We start from the raw sequence: 25,344 nt of genomic DNA on the forward strand, positions 1-25,344 counted from the left end.
ATAGTAAGTGGTCAATTGTCTTACAAGGCAAAAGAAGTATTGTTGGTGTTGGTGATGTTGTTGATGAAGAGGAATATGACCAATTTGATGAAACCCCACCATTTTCTATTGGTATTCAACATGTGACTTTATGTGAAGATAACATTGATACTAATTACATGCGTACTGATCATGAAGAAGGGTTGTGGATTGACCATCTGACAGTATAATTTCTATAATGTAATCTTATTATTATTTTTTATCATGGTTATATTTTATAAGATGTTCTTTATAACATATTTATCTTATGCATGTGCAGGTATATATATACATGGCTGACGATCACACAGATCCGGTGGTGGAGGAATCTTCAAAGGGAACAGAGAGCAAAGTGCGTAAAGCAAGAGGAGCTACAACTTGCAGTAAAATGACAAAGAAGAGATTAGAGGATGAGTCTAAGGTAATTGAGTTTGATGAGAAGAATAGGCCTCTTGGGCCAAATGCAAGGAAGTACTCAAATTACCTTGGCCTTATGGTTCGTATTCACATAGACATAAACATTCCACACTGGCGTCTTGTTCCAACTTCGGTTAAAGATGCAGTCTGGGATGAACTTAAGGTAATAGTCAATAATTTAATTTATCCATTGATCATTATTTCATTTTAGTTTTGAGTTCATTAGTTTATATATGTTAATGTCAATAAAGGCCTAATTATTTGTTATTTTGTTGTTGTTTTTCAGAAAGAGTTTAATATCCCTGAGTCAAGAAGAAGTCATATTTTGGTCCATGCACGACTACGTTGGAAAGATTTCAAAACAAGATTGGTCCGTGACTTCATCAACAAACCGAACGAAAAATATAGCTCTCCCTGTGAGTTATATAAGTTCATGGATGAAAAAAAATGGGAGCAATTTGTAACCACGCATGAAACTGAAGCTGCCAAGGTACAATACATAATTTACTTCCTTAATAATCATGTAACATGGTTATTATTAACATATTATTAAATAATAACTTTTGTGTAAGTCGGCCAACAGTCAAAAGTATAGGGAGTTGCAAGCGCGAAATGTGCATCCTCACTATTTAGGGCCTACGGGCTATGTTGGAAAGCAGTCTGAGTGGTTGATATGCGACCCATTGTCTTCAAAATCTTCTTGTGCGGCTATTACCTCGAACATATCATCTACTGATCGTAGTTTGGATTGGGTTCGAGCGCGATCTAAAAAATCTGAAGATGGAAGTTATTACATTCCCAATGAAAAAACGAAGGGAGTGTTGGATAAAATTGTAAGTAATACAAATACTTTAAATATATATATTTTATTGACGAGATTACTAGCTAACATGTAAATTTTAAATCTTTTTGTGTGTTGAAATATAGGTTGAGAAGTGTGAAGAGATAAGTCAAGGCTCATTCCAATCAAAAAGGCAAAATGATGTATTGACAACAGTTCTTGGCACCAATGAGTACGGTGGCTATGTGAGAGGTGTTGGGGTGTACTCCAATATTCGGGATGTGTTTGGTAAACTTGAGAGCATAAGTCGTGGAAATTCAGCTGGGCTTGTTTCAGTTAGTGATATGGAGAAGATCATAGAGAAGAGAATATATGACAAAGTGGCTGAAAAGATTAAAAAAGAAACAATGGAAGATATGCAGCCCAAGTTTGATTTGATGCTATCCCAACTGGAATATTTGATGAAGAATGTACAAGCAAGTCCAAACGTTGGCACACCAACTCGGAGCAGTTGTCATTCTATTGATTAAGTCAACAAACTTAAGGTAATATTGAATATCTTTAATATTTTGAATATTTGATATTCGATCTACTTGTTATTATGTCTTTTACTTTTGATTCATAGGAAAATCCAAAACAAACCCAAATGATGAATCTTGAAAGTGGTGATCAATCTGCTGTCCAATTACGACTACTTCTTGTTGATGATGATACACTGCAGCAATTGGTAGATGAATCTAAGAAATTGGTCAGACTTATTAAGAACCTGCCTTTCGATTTAGATTACATTAACGTGGATCTAGATGAGGCAATCTTCCATCATCAAGATGTGGATTTCATTCACGTGTTGTTTCAAGATATTAAAGACTTGTTGACGATGCGATGGCTTGATGTGACCATATTGCAAATATTTATAATGTAAGTATTTTTTATAATGTTTTTATATTTAAAAACTTGTCTTTAGTCGTTCATTTTTATTAATTATCTATATATATGTTGTAGATGTCTTAGTCGGATGTGCTCCAAAATTGGAGTTCATACAATTGGATTCCTCTGCCCAAGGACTATTTGTGTTGACTCTGTACTTGCGGATATTGATAAGGTCACAAAATATCTTGTGAATGCCATGGTTGAACAGACGAATCGACACTTCATTTTAGCTCCATACCATGAAAAGTAAGAAAACTATATTTATATTTTTAATTATTTATTTAACTTAATTGCATTATTTGTGAATAACACTTAACATATTCATTTAAATGCCTTAGAAATCATTGGATGCTTCTAGTTATTTCTGTTCCATTAAGAAAAGTCTATGTATTAGACTCCATTGCATCAAGTGATCACGAGTTTGAGATTAAGGCCACATTGAATGTGTAAGTACACCATTATTGTTTATAAATATATTATATTTTGAGAATTATTAACCATTATTGTTTATAAATTATTTATGATTGTATATTATAGGGCATTTCGATCGGTTGAAACTTTAGGGGGGAGAAGACCTAAAAACAACGTTGATTGGGTTCACATTGAGGTATATATATCTTTCATATTTAATATTAATATTTTTATTGTTTAACATATTAATATATATACATATTTTCTAGTGTCCTCAACAACCGGGTGGTGTGGAGTGCGGGTATTATGTGATGAGATTCATGTATGAAATATGTCCTCAATGTTGGGATTCTGATGATTTAGATATGGTATGTAAAATTTATTAAAAGTAAATAGTTTTAAATTACACTTTAGTAATGTTAAAACTAATTATTTGATTATTTTAAATTTTTGTAGGAATTATTCTTTAATAGAAAGCCTTATTCAGAAGCGCAAATTGATGAGGTTATTTGGTCTAAATATTTTACTCAAGAATGTATATAAATTTTTGAACTATGATTTAATTATAATAGTTAATTATAATGATGAATTGTTGGTACTTATCTAGTTTAGCTTATTACATAAGTGTTGAAGTAGTGTAGTTTAAATATGTTGAAAACTTTGAAGTTTAGGCAATTATGTATTGAAAACTTTGAAGTGTTACGTTGTGAATTGAATTTATTGGAGTTTAATTTAGTGCTAAAGTGTTGGCGTAATGATGTATTGAACTTTATTAGTTGAAAGCTTTGAAGTGGTATGTAGTGGTTGTGACTGCATGTTCTGGATGGACATAATATTTTTTGTACAGGAAAAAAACTGGATTTATTAACAAATTATTATAAAATAAAAAAAAAACTATAATTCGCGTCCAAAGTCCTTCAACTTTGGACGCGAATAATCATTTTATTAAAAGAAGATGATTAATCGCGTCCAAAGTCGAAGAACTTTGGACGCGATTTACTGACTTTGCACGTCCAAAGTTGACCAACTTTGGACGCGCAAAGTCAGTGGTCAACACTGTAATGAGATTAATCACGTCCAAAGTTCTTCAAATTTGGACACGATTAATCGTTTTTCACGTCCAAAGTAGCTTTGGACGCTGATTGTATATACAATCAGCATCCCCGACATCTGCGTCCCAGCTACTTTGGACGCGAATTGTGCTTTACTTTGGACGCGAATGACTGTTTCTATAATAGTGTCTTGAACAACGTCAATAGATGCTGAGAGGTAATCTGATCTGATTGTATAAGTGCCTGTGTCATTGTACTTAATTATGCTTAGTAAATTGATCTTTATTTGGGTTGGTGCCCCGCAGATTCAACGACGTTAACATTTTGGTGTCTTCCTACATTTAGTCTATCTATTGCTCATTTACTGCATATTTAATTCATTGATATTGAGACTCTAGTCTCTCATTTGATCTAAAAAAGCTAATTTATCTGTCCAATGTCTCTGTGCACTAAGTATATTTTATCAATTTGATAATATTAAGAAGTGGCAGAAGAAGAACTTGAAAAATTAAAATCGAGACACATGATTGGTACAACAAGTAGGGAGAAATTTCCCAACAAGAAGCATTATTGAGGTAGGTAGGCTAGTAGAGGAAGCAAAAAGGAAGGCATAAGAATATAGAAGAAAAAGCCAAAGGGATAAGGAGTGTCACGACAGTAGGCCCTACAAAAGGTTCAAGAAGCAAAATGGTTGGGATGCTAATTGTTGGGTGTCGATTGGGTTAGTAGAATTTAGCCCCTGCTCGATTCGAGACGTGACACTATGGCTTACCATGGAGATATGTGGTTAAATGGTTAATGTCCACCTACTTATCACCAATTTGTTTTAAGTAGGATATGGAAACCAGATAGCTAAGGAACACTGTGGTTAAGCGTGCTTGACTTACAACAGTCATAGGATGGGTGACCAACTTGGAAGTAGGCATAGTTCAGCGCTAAGATCCATCAATTGGTATTAGAGCCGAGGTCACGGGTTCAAATTGATAGCGAGGCGAAAACCAAGTCTAGTCCCAAATGGGATGTGGCGTAGGTCGGGCCAAGTCTAGTCCCAAGAGGGCGATTAGCGGGCGTAGAGGCTAAGGATCAAGTCAGGCATGCAATTAGTGGGCTATTAGTAGGCGTTGGGCAATTGGGCATGGTGTGTTGAGACTTAGTTTTAGGCTTTTGTTATGTTTATCTGGTTATGTTTATTCCTTTGCCTAATCTTGTGGTTTAGGTATAACCACTTCTTATTTCATGGCCCTGTACTCTATTTAAAGCTTTGTCTTTACGTTGAATAGACGACGATTGTTCACACTCCGACATGCTATCACAGTCAACACTCTAGCGAGAAAAATAATTCTTTTTTTTTTTTTCCTTCCCTCCCCTCCTCCTTATCACCAATCATGGTTATCGCTAACACCCTTGTCATAACTCACTTTCGCGTTCCAACCCACTTGCCAATTAAACTCCATCGAATTTCCCTATTTGGAAGAAACAGGTCGAGTCTACTCTTAAAGGACTAGATCTTCTGGGTTACATTACGGGCTTCACTACAGCTCCGACAAAGTACTCTGATACCACTCGCACCGTAATAACTCCCGCCTACAAAGCTTGGTTCAGGCATGATCGAATTATTTTGAGTGCCATTATCGGCAGCCTTTCAGATGTCTTGCTGCAGATCATCTCATCTGCTATCTCTGTGAGTGATGCCTAGACACGTCTATCCACTAGATGTGCCGCTGTGTCTCGGGGACGTGTGGTTTCGCAAAAGGCAAAACTTCAAAAAAATCCTAAGGCCAACTGGCCTATTGAGTCGTATATGAGGGAAATGTGAGCAATTGCCGATGATCTGGCTCTAGCTCAAAGTTCGGTCAGCGAAGAAGACCTCGTGGATCATATATTCACGCAACTTGGCGATGAATACAACCCCATTGTAGCGGCTCTTCGCGTATGAACCGAGGTCATCTCGTTAGTGAGCTGCAAGATGTTCTCACTGACTACGAAAAATTGATGAAGGATAACGAAGCTGCCTCGCACATCCATATGCCTACTGCAAATGCCACCCAACGGTGTTATAATGGCTCAGCTGACTCCCAGTTTCAAAATTACAATCGGCGTGGCAGAGGGGGTTCTGCTTCTTCCAATGGGCGACAAAACCATGTGAAAAATAGAGGTAACCGGCCTCCCAGGTACTGTAATTTTTGTGACTATCCCGGGCACGACACCAAATTCTGCCGCAAGTTGGCCAAGTTTTTGAAGGAGAACAATGTGACTGTGCTCGAACCTCAATGCACTGCTCGTTAGTTTCCCTCGGGTCACGCTACGTCCACCATTGCTTTGTGATAGGAATATTTTTGTAATAATGTTTTGATGAGCCAACTGTACTTTAGATCCCTTTAGAATTTAGGACTTTAGTACAAACATCATAATTCAGAATATCAAGTCAGAAAGCAAAGGAAAGACTACTACATGAAGAACAAAATGAATTAGGATAATTAATTTTGGTCCTACGAGTATTCATGCAGAAGACAAGCATTAAATAAAGGTGTTACAATGAATGATTGGATAAGCTTCATAGCAAAATGGTAGAAGTTTTTGCACACAAATGATTATACCCAAGATAGAATCCCTGTAAAGACTTATTTTATTTTTGCAAAGGCTAAGTCTGAAGAAGCAAGAAGCAGGCAAATAAGCAAGATCTATCAAAGTCAACCAAGCAAGATGTGTAAAGGTCAAAGAAGCAAGATGTGATAAAGAGCACAATGTGATTAGATCAAGTGAGCACAATGTGACCAGGTCAGATCAATGGAGCACAATGTGACCAGGTCAAACAAGCAAGATGTGGTAGGTCAAATAAGCAAGATGTGCCAAGCCAAATAAGCAAGATCTGATTTTGACAAGCAAGAAAGGCAAAATAAGCATAATGTGTCTTTAAGGAGCAAAAATGTGACAAACAAGCAAGGATGATCAGAATATTAAATAAATTCGAATGAATGTTTTTGGTTCATCTCACATGTCACAAGAATCCAAATTGCATGAAGACATGATCAGAACGGTGGAAAATCTATGAAGACATGGATAAAGACCTTATCCTAAGAAATAAATCATGTCAGAAGGATTTATTGCCAAGAGACGTTAGAAATTCAAAATTGACAAAGATAAAAAATATTATCTTGTCAAGACAAGTTGGCAATCAAATCAAAATTGAAGAACCTAGTGTCAACAATATCTGGCTACAAGATTCAAATTTCAAATATCAAATTATCCCACTCCAACGGATATATTTGATAATCTATATAAAAAGGCCATGAAGACTTGAAGATGAAATGTGTGAAAAGAGACGAGCAAGTGATCTATACAAGCAAAAATTCAAAGTAAATATTCATTGAAATATCTAGAAGAGAGACTCAGTCTGAATAGTCTCAAGAAATAGTTGGAGAGAGATACAATTGCCGTCATATTTGTAATTGTATAAAGAGTATAGCTGTGTGCAAAATACTCTAGAGAGTGTAGCTGTGTGCAAAACACTCATAGTTGCTAAGTGTACCTGTGTGCAACGCACTTAGTTGGCGTTTGAGTATAGCTGTGTGCGAAGTACTCGGAGTTGAGTGTAGCTGTGTGCGAGACACTCGGAGTTGGGTGTAGCTGTGTGCAAGACATCCGAAGAAGTGCTTGTGTAGCACTTATTCACTATTGTAACTGTGTGTGGAAAATAGTGAATTACTCCTAGACGCGAAAGGAGTAAAGTGGACTAGGAAGATTACGACACTTCCAGACCACTATAAATTCTCTCTCTCATTTAAATACCGCACTTACTTAATACATTTTATTTATTTACTTAGTATTTGACTAACCTATTTACTATTCATTGTTGATCTTAATCATTCGGGTTTAGTGTGTTTTCACGTGTGCATGTAACTCAAACTTTCTATGCTTAACATTTAGAGTATTCTAAGCAATTTTGACGTGTTGCATGTGACATTTATCACACGATTGATTTCGCACGATGTCTTATACACAATCTTGAATAATATTTTTTAAATATTGAGTGAACCATCTCCTTTAAATATTCAAGATATTCTAGCTATTCTTACACATCATCTGAGCATATCTAACGTTCTGCATGTGATCCAATTTATTATTTTGGCATAACACTTTACATATATTTATTCCGCTGTGCAATCAAAATTAAATACTTGTTTATTTATTTGTTACTTGGAGTTGAATTTACCATAATGTTATTTATCTTGAAAAAAGTTTAAAAAATCTATCCTTGTGACACCCGGTAATTTTAAGCAACAATATAATTTTAGGAAAAACGATACACAAACACACACACACACACACACACACACACACACACACACATATATATATATATATATATATATATATATATATATATATTTCTTTCGAAATAAACCACAGGATGTGATTTGGCTTGATGTATTAAGCTTTGAGTTTCTTGTGAGAGGTTGTGGGTTCAAATTTGGTTAAAACAATTTATTTTCAAAGCTACTTAATTTGCAAAATGGTCTTTTTGTTTTTATTTCAGCGGAGTTTAAGAATTGAATAATTAAATAGGTGAAATACTTGATTAGCAGTCAGAATAATATAATGATTGATTAGAATATTATTGTAATGATTGGCAGTGATTATAATTGATTGATTATAATGCAGTTTCCGACCAACTTACCGACCACTTTATGGATTCGGAAAAAACACCCTCGCTGTTACCGACAACTACTTAAGGTGGTCGAAATACCGACTTCTTTACTAGGAGGTCGGAACTATTAGTTGTCGGATAAAGAGAGCATATTTCCTACCACTAGTGATCGGTAATTGGTCGGAATTACCATCCACCGGTGGTCGGTAAGATTTACAAAGAAAAAATTAAAAAAATTTGAATTACCGACCACCCACTAGGTGGTCGGTAAGATTTACTAACAAAAAAAATAAGAACTTAAAATTCTACAAATATCAAATGAATTAAACCTGTTACAATTATACAAATTTCAGCACCATAATATTAAATTCTACAATACAATTAACAATTTAAGGAAATTAAACATTAGTCAATCATTTAAATCAAGGTGTAGCAATTGTTTCACCATCAAAAATACATTTGTCAAAATATTAGCTAAACATGCATGCTAATAAGGTTTTGTAGCAATTGTTTCCGCATCCAAACTTAACACCAGATTCCCTTTCTATCCTAGAAATGTTGGACTTCTTAGGATCATAAAGCATTACAACAACACCAGTAATTCCTGGAGAATATAGCAACTCGTGGTAAATAAAAATTCTCAAAAAAAAAAAAGATTATTCATGACACAATTAGATAAGCAATTCACCTGCCCTTCCTGCTCTCCAGATTCATCAAAACCAAGAGCTTTGAGAGCAGCAACCTTCAATGCACCCCTAAGTTTATTCACCACCAAGGTTGCAAGAGCTTCTTGTTCAATATCTTCAGCAATTATCAGAATGGGAAATGGGAAAGCCACTTCTGATGGCACTTTCCAATACATTATTAAGATCCCTTGCATTTGTTATTTTTTTGTCAACCAATAGTAACTGCACCAACATACTCATCATTACATATCAACAAACCGTACTAGAGACATGCATTTAAACAATTAATGAACATTGAAGTTCAAAGAAAACCACTTACCTTACAGTTCTCATATTCAACAGCCATTTTCTCACTATCAGTTACAAAGCATGGTGAAATGTAACCCACAGTTTTGGTTTGCCATTTGCCTTTTAACCCTTTCTACTACTACTACTACACCTCTGGTAAACAAATATAGGCTGGACAATATCAATCACTTGGCACAAGTGTTAGCTTCTTTACCTCTTTTGACATGTTTTTCAGCTCAAACACTAAAGCTTTTGTGGTCTTCTCAATTCCTCTAGTGATCAAGACAGGGTTTGCACCAGTTGCAACAACCTGCAAACAGAATATCAATTTGTATAAAAAGAGTTCCATGACTTACAGCATGTCCATATAATTTGAAGCAACTTAGCAACCTATGAATTTTTCATATATACCTGGACACCTTCAGCAATTAGGCCTTGTGCAAGAACAACAGATGTTGTTGTCCCATCACCTGCCAAGTCATTGGTTTTGGCAACAGCTTGTCTTACCAGCTTAGCACCTATGTTCCCTCCACAGGGTCCTCCAGCTCAACCTATAAGAGATAATCATAATCAGAGTTATTGCACTTAACTTACTTCAGAACCAAAAAAAGGACAGAAATATATCTATGTCTACAGTGTAGAAAAATAATGGGACAGACCAAAAATATATCACCAATACCCATCAGTAAATGGAAAACAATAGGGATAATTTGTTACAGTGCTAACCAAATCCATTTTTATTACTCGGAAAAAAAAAATTTAATGTACAATTCGTAAATGTGAAAAACACCTGAGTTTGATAACATAAACTTAATTGCTAAACATAATAAAGCAGAATGCACCATTACTAAAAAAACAGAGTACTGGTTTAGATCATATATACCTCTAGCCACAGTAACTCCATCATTGACAATTTTTGGAGCACCATACTTGCTCTCAAGAACAACATTCCTTCCCTTGGGACTAAATGTGACCCCAACTAGATCAGAAAGCTTATTAACACCAATCTGAAACAGCAAAAAATAACATTAACAACAGTCCAGAAAAATTCACAAAAAAAAAAAAAAATCCACAAGCATAGTCAAAACAATACTTACTTGGAGTTTCTTAATAGCTGATCCATCCTTGTTGAAATACAACTCCTTGGCTGCAGCTGTTATTTGGCAAGGGCGTGTTTTGCATAGAACAACATTTTTCCTCCTCCCAAATGAGCTTGAAGAAATTGCAAGCCTGTTGTCCTTCATGCAGCTACTAGGAGCAGCCAATGAACCAGCTAAAAACATGCCAACAAAGGTAGAAGCCATTTGCACCTAAAAGGAAAACAAGCAAATATATATATATATATATATATATATATATATATATATATATATAAAACACCACATGCAACAAAATATCAAACTAGCTAGCTAGCTATATGATATGCTTGGATCGTTTGCCAATTGGGAGACGAAGACTCCTTTGTACACGCTCCCGAACCCACCTTCTCCTAGTAGATTGGATTCCTTAAAATTTTTGGGTGGCTATTGCGAGTTCCTTGAAGGTGAAACTACGTGCCACATTGCTCCTTTGCCCATTACTTTCCCTATAATTCCCTATCAAAGAACCTCCTTTCCTCCTTTGATGTTCTGCACATATATATATATATATATATATATATAATTATTAACATATCCAGAAGATCATATCATAAAAGATGTTATTGTAAATCTAAAATCTTCCATCATATAAATTAAATATACAATGATTCAACAACACATATATAGAATGATAATCTATCGATTAAATTCTTAATTATTGACGAACTAATACCTGATGAAGAAACATCTGATCCATGAAGCAGATCCTCATCATAATCCCTGATGGCTTCCTTACGGGAAGGGCTAATGCAAGGAAAACAATTCATCATATGTTCAACAATTATATTTAATGTAAGACTTTTAAAAGTATAACATTATTATTATTATTATTATTATTTTATATATATATATATATATATATATATATATATATATATATATATATATATATATATATATATATATATTATTCACCGTACCACCCCAACTCGATCAGTAATAGAAATCAAGGTTACATCTACAACATAACAATGTTCAGTTTTCTATCAATCCATTTGTATAAACCACAAACACATCTTAACTCAAGTGTATTGTCTAATTTTAAATATAAACCAAGGAAAACAAACCTCATTGGTCTTGTTGTAAAACTGAGGACAATTCGTCTTGAAGCAGGGCTAGAACTGACAACTCTATACTTGACAACTTGTTCAATATGATACATCGAGCTTATGTCAGACTCAAGATCTAAGCCAAGTTCAGATCTAGAAAGATAAATGTGGATGTTATTTATTAGTGCTATAACATCTGAAGCAAATATGTAAATGTTTATTATACACAACATTACATCATTTCCTGATCTTGGATAAAATGTATGTTTTCCAAAGTTAAAATGCATTGAAATTAGCAGAGACCCATTTTACAATAACACTGACATATCTTTGAGTATAATTTTCCTTTTTAAACATATTCCTATGGAAGCCTTGAAACAAAAATAATTGTTAAACAAAACAAACATTGCTGCCTTTTCAAGTGAATTGAATAACAAAAACTTTGATACATATATATAAAGCTTCAGAGGAGAGGCGAGACGAGACGAGCATACCTGATCAAGATAAACACTCCACAAGTCGGTTCGTTTTGGATACTCCTTAAGCATTTTTTCAAACATGGATCTTCCCCTATCAGCCACCCCACATTTAAACTCCAGAATTGTTGTTTGTGTTATAAATTTTATGTGCTTATGCCTGGGCAGACATACGTGAGCACAGTTTACAATAGACTAACTGTTGTCGTGGTTTTGCTTTAATGCCCACTGTATACGCCACAGCCAAACCTGAATGAATAATTACAATAAAAATACTATTAATAATTACAAACAATAAAAGTAGAGCATAACCACGAGATTTCGCAAGTCATTTCAGGGCTTCAGGCATCACTACCTTGCAGGAATGCTTGAACTTCTTCACCATTTTCTCTAGCAGCTCATCACCCAGTTTGTGCTGCTCAGTCCGTTCATACACACCCAATAAAGCCAGCTGCACCTTCTTCGAATCACAATACTGCAATGCTCTTTGAAACACTTTCATAACCGCTTCCTGAAGAGGATCACATTTCTAAGCACATACAGGAAAAGAGAAAAAAATAGACTTAAAAGAAGAATCTACCAACATCGAACATTTTTGTTCCCAAATACCTGTGGAGGATTTCCATATTCGATTTCCAAATTAAAATAAACAACCCAACCATTTAGCTTTTCAGACTCTTCTCCAATGTTTATTGTACTCAAAGCCTTTCAGGGAAAAATAAAAAGGATAAGTGTAAATTTAGTCATTAAACCAAAGGAAAACAACCAATAATAAACATATATATCACCCCAACTCAAGTGCAAACCATTTGTATAAACCACAAACACAACGTAACTTAAATGTCAAAAGTAAAATTCACTCTAGAACATATTCATCATCCACATTTTTATAGCATATATATAATCCTCATCTTTTTTTTTTTTATAGCAAAATGCATGTATCAATACAAGTAGAAAGTCATACATACTATTTTCTGGATTCTCTATCATAGATAGCCTGCCTGAATGCCTGATAGATTTTCCTGAAGAAGCTATTTTCCCCAATTCGAAGTGAAGGCCAATGCCCTAATTATTTCGAATCAGATCCGGAGCTTTGTTCTTTTATACCTCCCTAATTATATGAAAAATAACTAAAAACTATAGATTATAAAATAAAGAACCCTAACAATAGATTAAGAAATACAGAACCCTAACCATTACGTCGTCGATCGAGGAGAAGACGTCGATCGAGGAGAAGAGCTAAGGAGGAGAAGGCGTTGTTGATCGAGGAGAAGAGCTAAGGAGGAGAAGACGTTGTCGATCGAGGAGAAGATCTAAGGAGGAGAAGGCATCGTCAATCGGTAGAAGAGCAAGGGAGGAGAAGGTGCCGTCGTTCAAGGAAAAGAGTTGGGTAGGAGAAGATTTAAATCTGCGTAGTCAATTGAGGAGAGGTTTAGATCGCAGATGCTAAGAGAATCGAGGGCTTCATCAGCGTAAATGATCTAGGGCAGTTGTGCAAAAGAGCTAATAAATTATAAATGTATTTTGGGCCTGTTTGCGTTTTCGAAAGAAAAAAAAAAAAAAAAAAAAAAAAAAGACTTCCGACCACCGTATTTGGTGGTTGGCAAATGAGATCAGTTTTAAAAATTGGCAAAAATTTTCCGGGAAATACCGACCACTTCGTAAAAGTGGTCGGAACTTTCGACGAATCTCCGACTGCAGTAACTCTTTGACGAAAAAAACGAAAAAAAGCCAGTTTTTGTGACCAATTTTTCGAGTGGTCGGAAAAGAGGTCGGAAAAACGAAAATTTCCAGCAGTGTATGTAGCGAAATGAATCGGCAGAAGGGAAAAAGAAAGAAAAAGAAAAAGAAAGAAAAGAGACGAAAAGAAAGAAGAAAGTGAAGGAGAGAAAGAAAGATAGGAATTGGAGGTTTGGCGGTTTATGAAATTGCTAGGAATTATCATTTTGGTAAGATTTCATGTTCACTAAAATTTTATATTTTCTCTAAAGTATATATATGTTTTTATAATGTGTGAATGTGGTTATGATATGATATTATATAAATTAAATTTATATGATTTCATAAATTATGTGTGATATTATGTGATTATAATATTATGGTGACACAAGTACATTTATCGATAAATGGTAACGTTGCGAGTGGTGATTCTCGAAGTATCGAGAATGGGTTTCGACGTGTCGAACCCGTGTGTTGTGTAAATGATTGGCTTGGAATTTTTGATATTTATATATAAAAAAAATGATCAAATGCGATCAATTTCCAAAAAGTGTTATTTTGACAAATTACACCATTTATATATGTGGTGAAATCTTATTATTATTTCACGTTCATATTATTAAAGTTTGGAAAAGAAATATTTTTACATGAAAGTATATACACATACATATTTTAATCTTGGAGGATGATGATATTTGGTGCTGGTGTGAGCCGGAAAACTCACAACCAACTGATTGGAAATTTGGTCATTCTACCGGAGTGAGCCGGGAGAACTCACAAAAATATTTTTATTATACCGGAGTGAGCCGGATGAACTCACAGATTTGGAATTTGTCTTAGATATGGAAACCGGAGTGAGCCGGTAGAACTCACATTGAAATTCTAAATTATTTTCATGATTGGCTTATGAGATGCCTCTTGGTCGTTAAGTTGAGAGCTTAAAGACTCTACACTCGGTATCTACTCCTCCTTGATAAATATGATACATTTTGGAAAAATGACGTGGAATATTTTGAAAAATGATTACTTACTAAGTAATACTTGGTAAGTCTCTACTATGTTAATTGCACAAAAGTATACATATATATTTTTAATATATATATATATGGTTTGCGAAAGTATAAGAATTTATAAGTTTTTATTTTGAAAATTATATAAAATCCAAGCCTATTATTTTACGGGGTGAATGGAACTTACATAGCTTATGCTAATTTTGTCTATATTCTATTTTTGTGTGAAATTCTTATTACAGGTGAACATGGATAGTAAATCGGGGTGGAATCAAGTTGAGATGGAATAAAGTTTATTTATTTGAAATTTTGAGGAAAATATTGTCGTATAGTGATTTCAGTTTTATGTATTAAGTTGATTTTGATATATTAGTTGATGTTGTAAATTAGCCTTAGCACTTAGGTTGATGGTTGCCTAAGTGTGGCGGTAACACCCTTTATTTTGGTTAGTTAATGTTTCCGCTAGAGTATTATTGAACTTTTAATTGAGAAGAAGTATTGAAATTAATGAAAATTTTGTTATAAAATTTGGGGTGTTACAATCCCCCCCCCCCCCCCCCCTCTAGACTTTTTACCACCATATCGGGACCAAGAATTGGTATCAGAGCAGTTGTCTATTTGTGTCAATTGTGACTGCTAGAAAAATCTCAAAAATCAAAATGATGAAAAGAGATATGGCTCTTGCCCAAAATCTATTATTTTCCCAAGAAAAGTTTGATGATTGGAAAATTCGTATGCAGATACATTTATCCGCATTACACGATGAAATGTGGGAAGTAATTACAAATGGTCCTATTGAAATCATGCAAATAAACACTGCATTCGTACAAACAAGTGACACTCCGCAATACCTTCCAAAACCTAAAGTGGAATGGTCTCGAGAAGATAGAACATGAAATAACTTGGACAATATTGCCAAGGATATTTTGTTCAAATCTATCGATGACACGATATTTCCAAAAGTTCGAAAATGTCAATCCGCAAAAGAAGTTTGAGAAACGCTCATTCAAGTTGGTGAAGGAAACGAACAAGAAAAGGATAATAAACTCATTATAGCATTAAAGAAATTCGAAGATTTCAAAATGATAAGCAGCGAGAATATTACCGACATGGAGACAAGATTTGCTAAAATCTTAGGAGAAATTAATAATCTTGGAAAAGACATTAATCAAAAGGAAATTTCACTCAAAATCCTACGTGGACTACAATCTACTTGGGATATGAAGGTCACGGCCATGCGCGATCATGGAGACCTAAAGACCTTATCAACCGACAAGATTTTTAGCGATCTAAAGGCTTATGAGTTTGAGACGAAGTCGAAGATAGAGGAAGATCATGAAGAAAAGAACAATTCACACATAGTCAAGCAACCGTCAACATCAAGGTCAGTACAAAATAATGAATTATTGCCTAATGATCAATTTTCTCTCTTTGTCAAGAAATTTAGGAAATTCATGAAGATGAGCAACTACAAGAAAAATCCACAAGGAAAACAATGATGAAAAGCCCGAGGAAAGAAATAGTTGAAGAAGATTAAAATTTGTGTTACAATTGTAGAAAGCCTGGACATTTTGCAGCAAATTTTGCACACCCCAAGGTAAGTAAAAGTCGATATACAAATATCTCTAACCCTCTCAATAGGAAGAATTCAAGACCAAAGACAAAAGATTCAACAAGGAAAGAAGAAAAGCACTTATTAGTGACCCATTAGAAACAAATGAGTCAGAGGAATCTTCAAGTGATGAAAGTGACACTTCAAAAGATGACAATGCAATGTTTTGCATGAGTATCTCCAACACATCATCCTACGAAGACATGTGTCTTATAGCAAATGAAAATGAAGAAGATGAGGTAACATCTAAATCTTATGACTCTGTAAATTCTTCATTCTCTAGAGAGTTCATCTTTCACTTAATGAAAGATTGTCAAACCGTAATGGACACTCACTCTCAACTCAAAGAGCGCAATAATTTTCTAATTCTTGAAAAAGATGAATTAAATGAAAAATTGCAAAATGCTCTATTTGAAGTGAAAGACTTGAAGGCTAAAATTATTTGTCTTCAAGAAGAGTGTAAATCAAGGGAAGTGAGAGAACACAATCTTAGAGAGGTTATAGCAACATTTACACATTCATCCAAAAGTATGGACAAAATGGTAAATATGCAAAAACCCTCAAGTGATAAAACTGGACTTGGTTATGATTCATCGTGTTCTCAAGCCTCCGAAAAATTGACCAATTCTACTACTGCTTTAAATAATAAAGTCCAAGTAGTAAAATTTGCAAAAGGTCAAGATAGCACAATGAGACAAGGAATTGGTTACCAAGCTAATGCCAAAAATAGTATTGCTAGGCCGAAGCCTCAAATTCAATATAGTTCGCCAAAGCAGTTTGAACAAAGGCAAAAGTTTGTTCCAAAATGGAAATATGCAATGAGTCAAGTGCACAAAGTCCTCATAGGAGAATGGGAAGAACTCCGAGAATTGGGGCAGGGAGATTTTATCCCTCTAAACATGATTGGTTTGATGATATTAAATCATGGACTAAGTCCAGATTTAATGCCTTTCACAGGCTCAAACAATCTTCTTCCCAAGTGCTAAAAAATCGAGTCAATTTTTAAAAACCAGCACAAAAAATGTTTTCGAAAATTAGCTATGATTATAAAATGTTTTATGGATACCAATCACCTAAACTTAGATCAGTGAGTACAAGATGGATTTGGGTACCAAAAATGACTAACACCCGAGGACCGAAGTCATGTTGGGTACCTAAAAATGTGTAATTTATTTACAGGAAATTTGGTACTTCGATAGTGGATGTTCTAGACACATGACTGGAAATAAATCGAGTCTTATGAACTTTAAAAATATCGAAGGACAAAAAGTCGTGTTCGGTGGAAATGAACGTTATGACATAACCAAAGGAATTGGTACAATATCCCACAATGGTCTAAAAATTGAAGAGGTGTCCTTTGTTGAAGGTCTAAAATTTAACTTGTTAAGTACAAGTCAATTTTATGACAAGGGATATCTAGTAGAGTTCTTCAAAGAAAAATGTCAAGTGAAAAATGATTCTACGGGAGAAGTTGTGCTCGAAGGAACAAGGAAGAAAAATATGTACGTAGTTGACTGGAGTACAACCAAAGAATCAATATGCTTGATGGCAACAAATTCAACTGCAACAAGTTGGGAATGACACAAAAGATTAAATCATCTGAATTTCAAGACCATCAATAAGCTCGCAAGGAATAAAATCGTTGAAGGTCTACCCGACATTGTCTACAAGAAAGATCAAAAAATGTGATGCTTGCCAAAGATGAAAACAAATCAAATCATCATTCAAATCCAAGATACAAGAATCTACAGCAAGACCACTAATTCTACTGCACATGGATCTATTCGGTCCAGTAGACCCAGTTAGTATAAGTGGTAAGAAATATACACTTGTTGTTGTTGATGATTTTTCCAGGTACACATGGACGATGTTTCTCAAGAAGAAAAATGAAGTGGAACAAAAGCTACTGGAACAACTAAAGCTGCTATAAAACGAGAAAGACTTAAAAATTGCAAAAATTCAAACTGATCGTGGAACCGAGTTCGTGAATCAAGTAATTCAAGCCTACTGCAACTCTCAAGGAATTCTACATCAATTATCTGCCACACGTACACCACAACAAAATGGTGTAGCGGAAAGAAGAAATAGAACGTTAAAAGAAGCCGCACGTGTGATGATTACGTCAGCTGTGCTACCTAAAAGATATTGGGCTGAAGCAATCAACACCACATGCTATATGCAAAATCGAAGCTTGATACACAAGTCTTACAACAAAACTCCGTACGAATTATGGAAAGGGAGAAAACCTAAACTCAACTATTTTCATACTTTTGGTATCAAATGCTTTATTCTTAATAATGGTAAAACATATCTAAAGACTTTTGATGAGCGTGCAGATGGAGGATGTAACACCCCGAAATTTTTCATTAAATCCCAAAACATAATATAAAAGAGTACGGGGTGCTATCCCACACCTGAGCTAGAGAACTCAGGTGCACAGGCTAACTAACTAATATCCTCAAGAATGTAAATACATAAGCATGGCACGCAGGCCGAAAGGGAAACTATCTACTCTACGCTCCAAGTCTCTAGCGCGCTCCAGTGTCTACTCCTATGTGCCTGAAAGCCAAATATATCTGTTCAGCGAGAGATGCTGGTAACCCACTCCAACGCGTTGAAATATAGTATAGATAGATATATATATAGATATACAAAAATCATTTCGAAGTAGGAAGATATATACTTAAGAGACACTAATTTTAAAACCAGGAATAAACTCTGCAGTTAGGGGCAAGCACATCAGACAACAATAAGAAGTAAAGTAGAAATAACATTACAAGGAATACACATTTACGGTCACAAGCCACTCCTCAATTCCAATCCACATCATCATTCAACCATCATTCATATCACATAATCATTGATGGCTCCACGGGACCAATCACATGCCCCGAACATGAGGGTTAATGCCTATAGCATTAACATGACCCCGCAGCACCCTACCTCAGTACCGCGGTACGAGGGGAGTTGATCGCAACCAACCCATTGAGAACCGCTGACGAACTCAACGTCGGACCACGATCCGACACACTGCTGACGCGCCCAGTCAGTGGACCGCGATCCCCTTTACAAGAGGGGACTTACGACCCTACACACCGTTTATGCGCACAATCGGTGGGTTGTAGCGGATCAAGCCCGACACACCGCTGAGCTAAACTCAGTCGGTGGGCAAAGATCCTCGGAGACTACGGTCCTACATACCGATGTCCCACCACTCAGTGGGTTGCAGCCAGTCGTAGCCCTAAACACCGCCTGATTACTCAGGTCGGTGGACTACAACCTTCCTCGGCTTGTTGGCCCCATACCGCCTGGCGCGTCCCGGTCGGTGGGTCATATCACCGAGGCCCATGTGGACCTTCAGTCCTATACATAATCTTTATATACCTGACCGGTCTCTACCAGCCTGGTTAACAGGTGGGATGGTTCTCAGCCCATTCAACTGCCCGTATAGTGGACCTTAGTCCTATAATAATATCCCTGACCGATCTTAATCGGCCTGGTTAACAGTTGGGATGGTTCTCAGCCCATTCAACTGCCCGTATAGCCCAATTGATCTTAACCAAGTTGGGGTCATGCATCACGTAATACATAATAGCACATAATAACACATAATTCACATAGGGAAGGGGGAGACGTACAATTAAGCTTACATGTGCTCATTCACATACTAAGAATAGTTCCTAAGGGCTCATATAACTTCCACCTAGGTCCACGGGTTACCAATTCCACTAGCATGCAATCCCTAAGACTCGTTTAACCTACGAATGTAACACCCCAGATTTTTAAAACTTTTAAAGACTTATATAATAAAGGTATTCTCTTATTAAATCCCAAACAGAGCATTGTTAAACATAAAGGTACGAGGTGCTATGCCACACTTGAGCTGGAGAACTCAGATACACAGGCTAACTAACTAAATTCCGTAATAATGTAAATGGCACGCAGGCCGAAAGGGAAACTATCTACATTATGCCTCGAATCTCTAGCGCGCTCCAGTGATCTACTCGTCTGTGCCTGAAAGCCAAATATATCTGTTCAGCGAGAGATGCTGGTAACCCACTCCAACGCGTTGAAATACATTATATATAGAGATATATATAGATATACGAAAACTATTTTGAAGCATGAAGATATATCCTACGAGACTCTAGCTTTTAAAACGGGGATAGACTCAACAGATAGAGCTAAGCACAGACGACAATTATACCAAGCATATACAGTTTACAAACAGGCATGGCAGATAAAGATGAGCACAATAAATATCCCTAACCCAACATATACGAATCCCTAGCATAAATCCATAGTCACACCCCAAGGTACTCATAACAACAACTCATCCATATCTCATCACATAAGCACACTTTGTTGGCGCCACAGGACCAATCGCATGCCCATACATGAGGGTCAGCGCATATAGCTCTGACACGGCCCCGCAGCACCCTGTCTCGTATCGCAACACGGAGGGGTCGATCGCAACCAATCGATGAACCGCAGCTCATCATAATGTTTGATCGCAACCAAACAGTGGACCGCAACCCAAGAGTATGTCATCTGACCGCAGCCAGGAAATATGAACCGCAGCTCATGTAGAAACGTTTGATCGCAACCAAACGGTGGACCGCAGCCCAAGAGTGTAAATCTGACCGCAGCCAGCTTCTGAACCGCAGCTCAGGAATAACCAATCCGATCGCAACCGAATTGGGGTATCATGCACACATAACACATAGCAAGCACATGCAACCCACATTAACACATTGGGAAGGGGGAGAAAACGTATAACAAAACCTATGCGTGATCCTTCACATACTAAGAATAATCCTATGGGGTTCATACTTCCTTCACCTAGGTCAACGGGATACCAATTCACTAGCATGCAATATATAAGACTCATACAACCTACGAACGGTACCCGAAATATCAAACTAGACATAGGCACGATAGACGGAGTCCGTTGGGCCACCACGGGGGTCGGGGGAACATCAAACGGGGAAGCCAAAATCCCACGGCGGGGTGCAAACCAGCGGGTAGCCGGTGGGTGAGGGTTCACCCGTCGGCTGCCTACCGGCGGTAGCTAATCCGGGCAGCGGGTGCCCGGCGGGCAGCTGCCCGCCCGCCGGCTGCCCGCTACCGGCGTTGCCCAAGGAGGCCGGGGGTAGGTGGCGGGTCCCCTACCCCCACCTACCCCCCACTGACTCTTTTTCACCAAAAACGCCCCGGGAACCTTTGTGGAACCCGAAACCATGCTTAGACACTTTCAAACGTAATTGATAACATACGTAGACAATTAACGGATCCAAATCAAGAAACATATGGCACATAACCTATCATGCTTTTCTAAACATAATTAACACCCAATCATGTGAATTCCCACCCAATATACCAAGAATAATACCATACGAATTCCACGATATACCTAGGGTTCTAATTATTTTTAAATCAACAAGAACACAATTCATCTTCCAAAATCAAGATTCGGTAGGAATATCATATAACTATCAAGGACCTCATATAATCATCAAGAACACCATATAATTATCAAGAACGTTGTATAATCGTCAAGAACACCACAATTATAAAGAACCTCTCATCATCAAGATCACCCATGGAATCATCCCACCAATCATCAATAATAATATCACAAATCATCAATACACAATAATATGGGGAAATCCCAAGAGGGGAATCATAGCTATAAAAATAGGTTTTGTTGAGACATGGGTTACCTCTTAGCTTTAATTAATTCCTTGGCTATGAAGGGTCTTTCTTGAAGCTTTCTTCTTTCTTGATTTCTCCTAGGGGAATTCTTGGAACTTCTTGTGTGGTGAGGGATTATTGTGGTGGGGATTCTTGGTGCCTCCTTATGTTCCCTATTTATATATCTAAGAGTCTTACTTTGGCCTAATTACTATAGGTTTACTAACTCTATTCCTTTTGGGACTAAGGATTAGGATTATGGATAAGGGCCCGTGGACTATGGTGGGCCTCTCTAATTAATTGTTGTGATTTAATTCTTTCTCTTAGGTGATTAATTAAATGATTAATTGGTTTTAGGGATCGTAACACGGGGTGTTACACTCTCCCCCCCTTACAAGGGTGCTTCGTCCCCGAAGCCCGGTGTGTTAATCCATTCTTTCACCCCTAGGCATCCCGCATTTTGGCCTCGTAGTTAGGACTGTGGTCCCACGTTTCGCCTTAGCTGGGGTAGACTGGATTTCTGGTGGTGTTGTGATAGAAGGGTTTTGGGTCTACCTCGGTCTCCTGCTCCCAAGCTGGATGCCCCGCGAGTGCCCAAAGTGGCCTCGATTGCTACCACCCTCTGGTCTAGCGCGCGTGTCGTACGGATCAAGGATGAGAACCCTTCCTCCATGATTTGGTTTTGTCGGTTGAGTTGTACGAGTATGCACTCATTGATCGAGCCCTCGTTTTGCTCCCTGGGATTCCCCCTTGATCGTGGGTGTAACGGCGGACCAGGCTCGTCGTCCTCCTCCCGGTCCTCATTCCCCCCCGGGATTCCACAATCTTGCATTGCCCGCTTGAGTTTCTTGTTGGAGATGTCTAATTGGTCGACCAATTCTCTTTGTTCCTCCTCGGGTTTTTGGCAAATTTCCTCGATGGTGAGGTAGTGTCCCCCTTCGGTGTAGTAGATGTCGTTGCGGCGGAGATTCTGGGCGTTAAAGACCATGCCGTTTGCGGTTTTAACCTCGGTGTGGCTTAGGTCCACCCCCTTTTTCTCCATGATCCAACTTAGGATCATTCCGTAGGTTAGGCTAAGTCGGTTGTTTGTCTTGCAAAACTCCATGTGTTTTAGCATGAGTGCCGGTAGGTTGAACTTGACTTTATGTTTCAAGAGATAGGCAAAGGCGCATTCTAAGCTCCCCACGTCCTTGCTCTTATTGTTCGTGAGCAGGAGACTATCGGTTATAATCATGACCAATATCTTTTGCTCCGCCGATAGCCACTTCCTATTTGGTCGTGTGGCCGCGATGAATCTGTCTTCTTTCCCGAGTAGGTACCCGAGATAGTCCTTGTACCCCGTGTTTTCAGTATCAATCCACCCCTTTCAGTCATAGTTTGACACACCCGAGGTGGTCAATTTTAAGAGCTTGGCCAAACGGCCTTCGGAAACTATAATTTCTTTGCCGCGGACCTTGGTGGTGATTTCTAGCTTATCACCCCGTTGGGTGGCTACAAGGTGTCGATAGAATTCCTTCACCAATTCGGGATACGTATCCCCTTTGATGGTGAGATATGTATCCAAAAGCCCTTGGTGTCTAAGCATATCAACCAATTCCGGAGAGAATTGGTCGGGTTCAAGGGCTTTACCTCCGATCACGGTGTAATCGGCGTTGTTCCATTCCGGGGTGCGGGTTCCGAGGGGCTTTTTCGGCATAGTGAAGCCTTTCTTGGTGGTAAAACGATCCGGTGAACTTTTCGGCACGTTTTTCCGGCGAGACCCTCGGCGGTGCGGCGTTTTGCGAGGGAGGTGGCGGCTAAGTGGGTTCCGGTGTTGGTGTGGCGAGGGCGAAGGCGTAGTGGCGGCTTTGGGCAGTGGTGGCAGCGGGTTGCAGCTGGGCGTAGCGTGGGTGATGGTGGGGCGGTCGGTTTAGGCGGCGGCGTGGTGGTGTGGGCTGACGGATGGCGTTCGGCCGGTGGCGGCGTGCGGCTGAGCGTGGTCTGGGTGGTTGGCGGTGGTGATTCGTGGGTTCCGGCGTGGGGGCGGTCGGACGAGAGGGAGAGAAAGGGAAAGAAGGGGGAGAGAGAGAGGGTGTGGAAGAAGAAGAAGAAGAAGAAGAAGAAGGGTTTTTTTGATTTGGGGATTTTTGTGGGTTTAGGGACTTGTAGGGCTTTAAGAAGAAAGTGTTCCCTTGAGGTTTCAAGAAACACTCCTAGCCTAGTGGTAAGCAGACCTTGGACACTCAACGAGGCTTACTCCAGTGCCGCCAATCTCTATCGAATCCAACTACTCCAGCGCGGGGTTCAGGAACAGATACGAAAAAGGAACACTGGAGGGGGAGCACCACCGGTAAAAAGAACAAGGAACGACACCAACACAAGACCAAGCAACCTGACCAACCAAAGACCGTCCCTAGGGAACAATGAAGCAAACCCAAGGAGCTTCCCTTGCCCAAAATGCAACAAAAGCCATAAAGGGAAAGATTGCATGGGCAATCCCTGGCGATGCTTCAACTGCGGAGAAGAAGGGCACAAGGGCTTCCAGTGCATTCAACCCCAAAGGCCACGCCCCACCACCACAGGTCAACACGGAGGCACCACCCACCAAGGGAACTACGACGCTCTCGGGAAAATATCCGTCATGAGCCGCACTCAAGCCGACCTCGGGAACGAGAGCAACCTCGAGGAGGGGAACCTAACCCCAGAAAACGAGGACCACGCAAACCCCGCAGGAGAAAATCAAGAAGACGAATTCTGTCTAGGATAAACCGACAATTCCTTGTAATTAATTGTAACACCCCGAAATTTCAAGACATTTAAAACTTATAAAATAAAGGTGAAATCTCGTTAAATCCCAAAACGTAATACAAGAGTACGGGGTGCTATGCCACACCTGAGCTAGAGAACTCAGGTGCACAGGCTAACTAACTAATATCCTTGATAATGTAAATGCATAAGCATGGCACGCAGGCCGAAAGGGAAACTATCTACTTCTACGCTCCAATTTCTAGCGCGCTCCAGTGACTTATTCTTCTGTGCCTGAAAGCCAAATATATCTGTTCAGCGAGAGATGCTAGTAACCCACTCCAATGCGAGAGATGCTACGAAAACCATTTTGAGCATGAAGATATATCCTACGAACTCTAGCTTTTAAAACCGGGAATGACTCGACAGATAAGGCTAGGCACAAGCAACAGTTATAACAAGCGTATACAATCCACAACAGGCAAGACAGATAAAGCTGAGCAGAATCAATAATCATAACCCAATATAAACAATCCCGAGCATAAATCCCATAGTCACATCCCCCAAGATACTCATAGTCACAACTCATCAATATCTCAACACATAGCACACTTTGTTGGCGCCACAGGGCCAATCGCATGCCCATACATGAGGATCAGCGCATATAGCTCTGACACGGCCCCGCAGCAC

General features: G+C 38.2%; 2 long non-coding RNA genes and 1 pseudogene across 4 annotated transcripts; 1 reads left to right on the top strand and 2 right to left on the bottom strand.

The window, feature by feature from the left end:
• Positions 1-568: 568 nt before the first annotated feature.
• On the top strand, positions 569-1,069 carry LOC109157250. The gene is made up of 3 exons (XR_002050200.1): positions 569-598; positions 722-925; positions 1,019-1,069. It is a non-coding gene; the product is annotated as an uncharacterized LOC109157250 (long non-coding RNA).
• A 7,576-nt stretch (positions 1,070-8,645) lies between these two features.
• Positions 8,646-10,535, bottom strand: LOC109157248 (annotated as a pseudogene).
• An 84-nt stretch (positions 10,536-10,619) lies between these two features.
• On the bottom strand, positions 10,620-13,371 carry LOC109157249. Of its 3 annotated transcripts, none has more exons than XR_002050197.1 (8): positions 13,090-13,371; positions 12,864-13,006; positions 12,505-12,600; positions 12,251-12,406; positions 11,914-12,144; positions 11,438-11,572; positions 11,044-11,114; positions 10,620-10,859 (listed from the first exon to the last, which is right to left on the bottom strand). It is a non-coding gene; the product is annotated as an uncharacterized LOC109157249 (long non-coding RNA). The 3 variants fall into 3 exon arrangements; XR_002050198.1 differs by having other exon boundaries at positions 12,860-13,006; XR_002050199.1 differs by lacking the exon at positions 12,864-13,006.
• Positions 13,372-25,344: the final 11,973 nt, after the last annotated feature.

The sequence above is a fragment of the Ipomoea nil genome, unplaced genomic scaffold (genome assembly GCF_001879475.1).
Source record: "Ipomoea nil cultivar Tokyo-kokei standard unplaced genomic scaffold, Asagao_1.1 scaffold2779, whole genome shotgun sequence".
NCBI lineage: Eukaryota > Viridiplantae > Streptophyta > Magnoliopsida > Solanales > Convolvulaceae > Ipomoea > Ipomoea nil.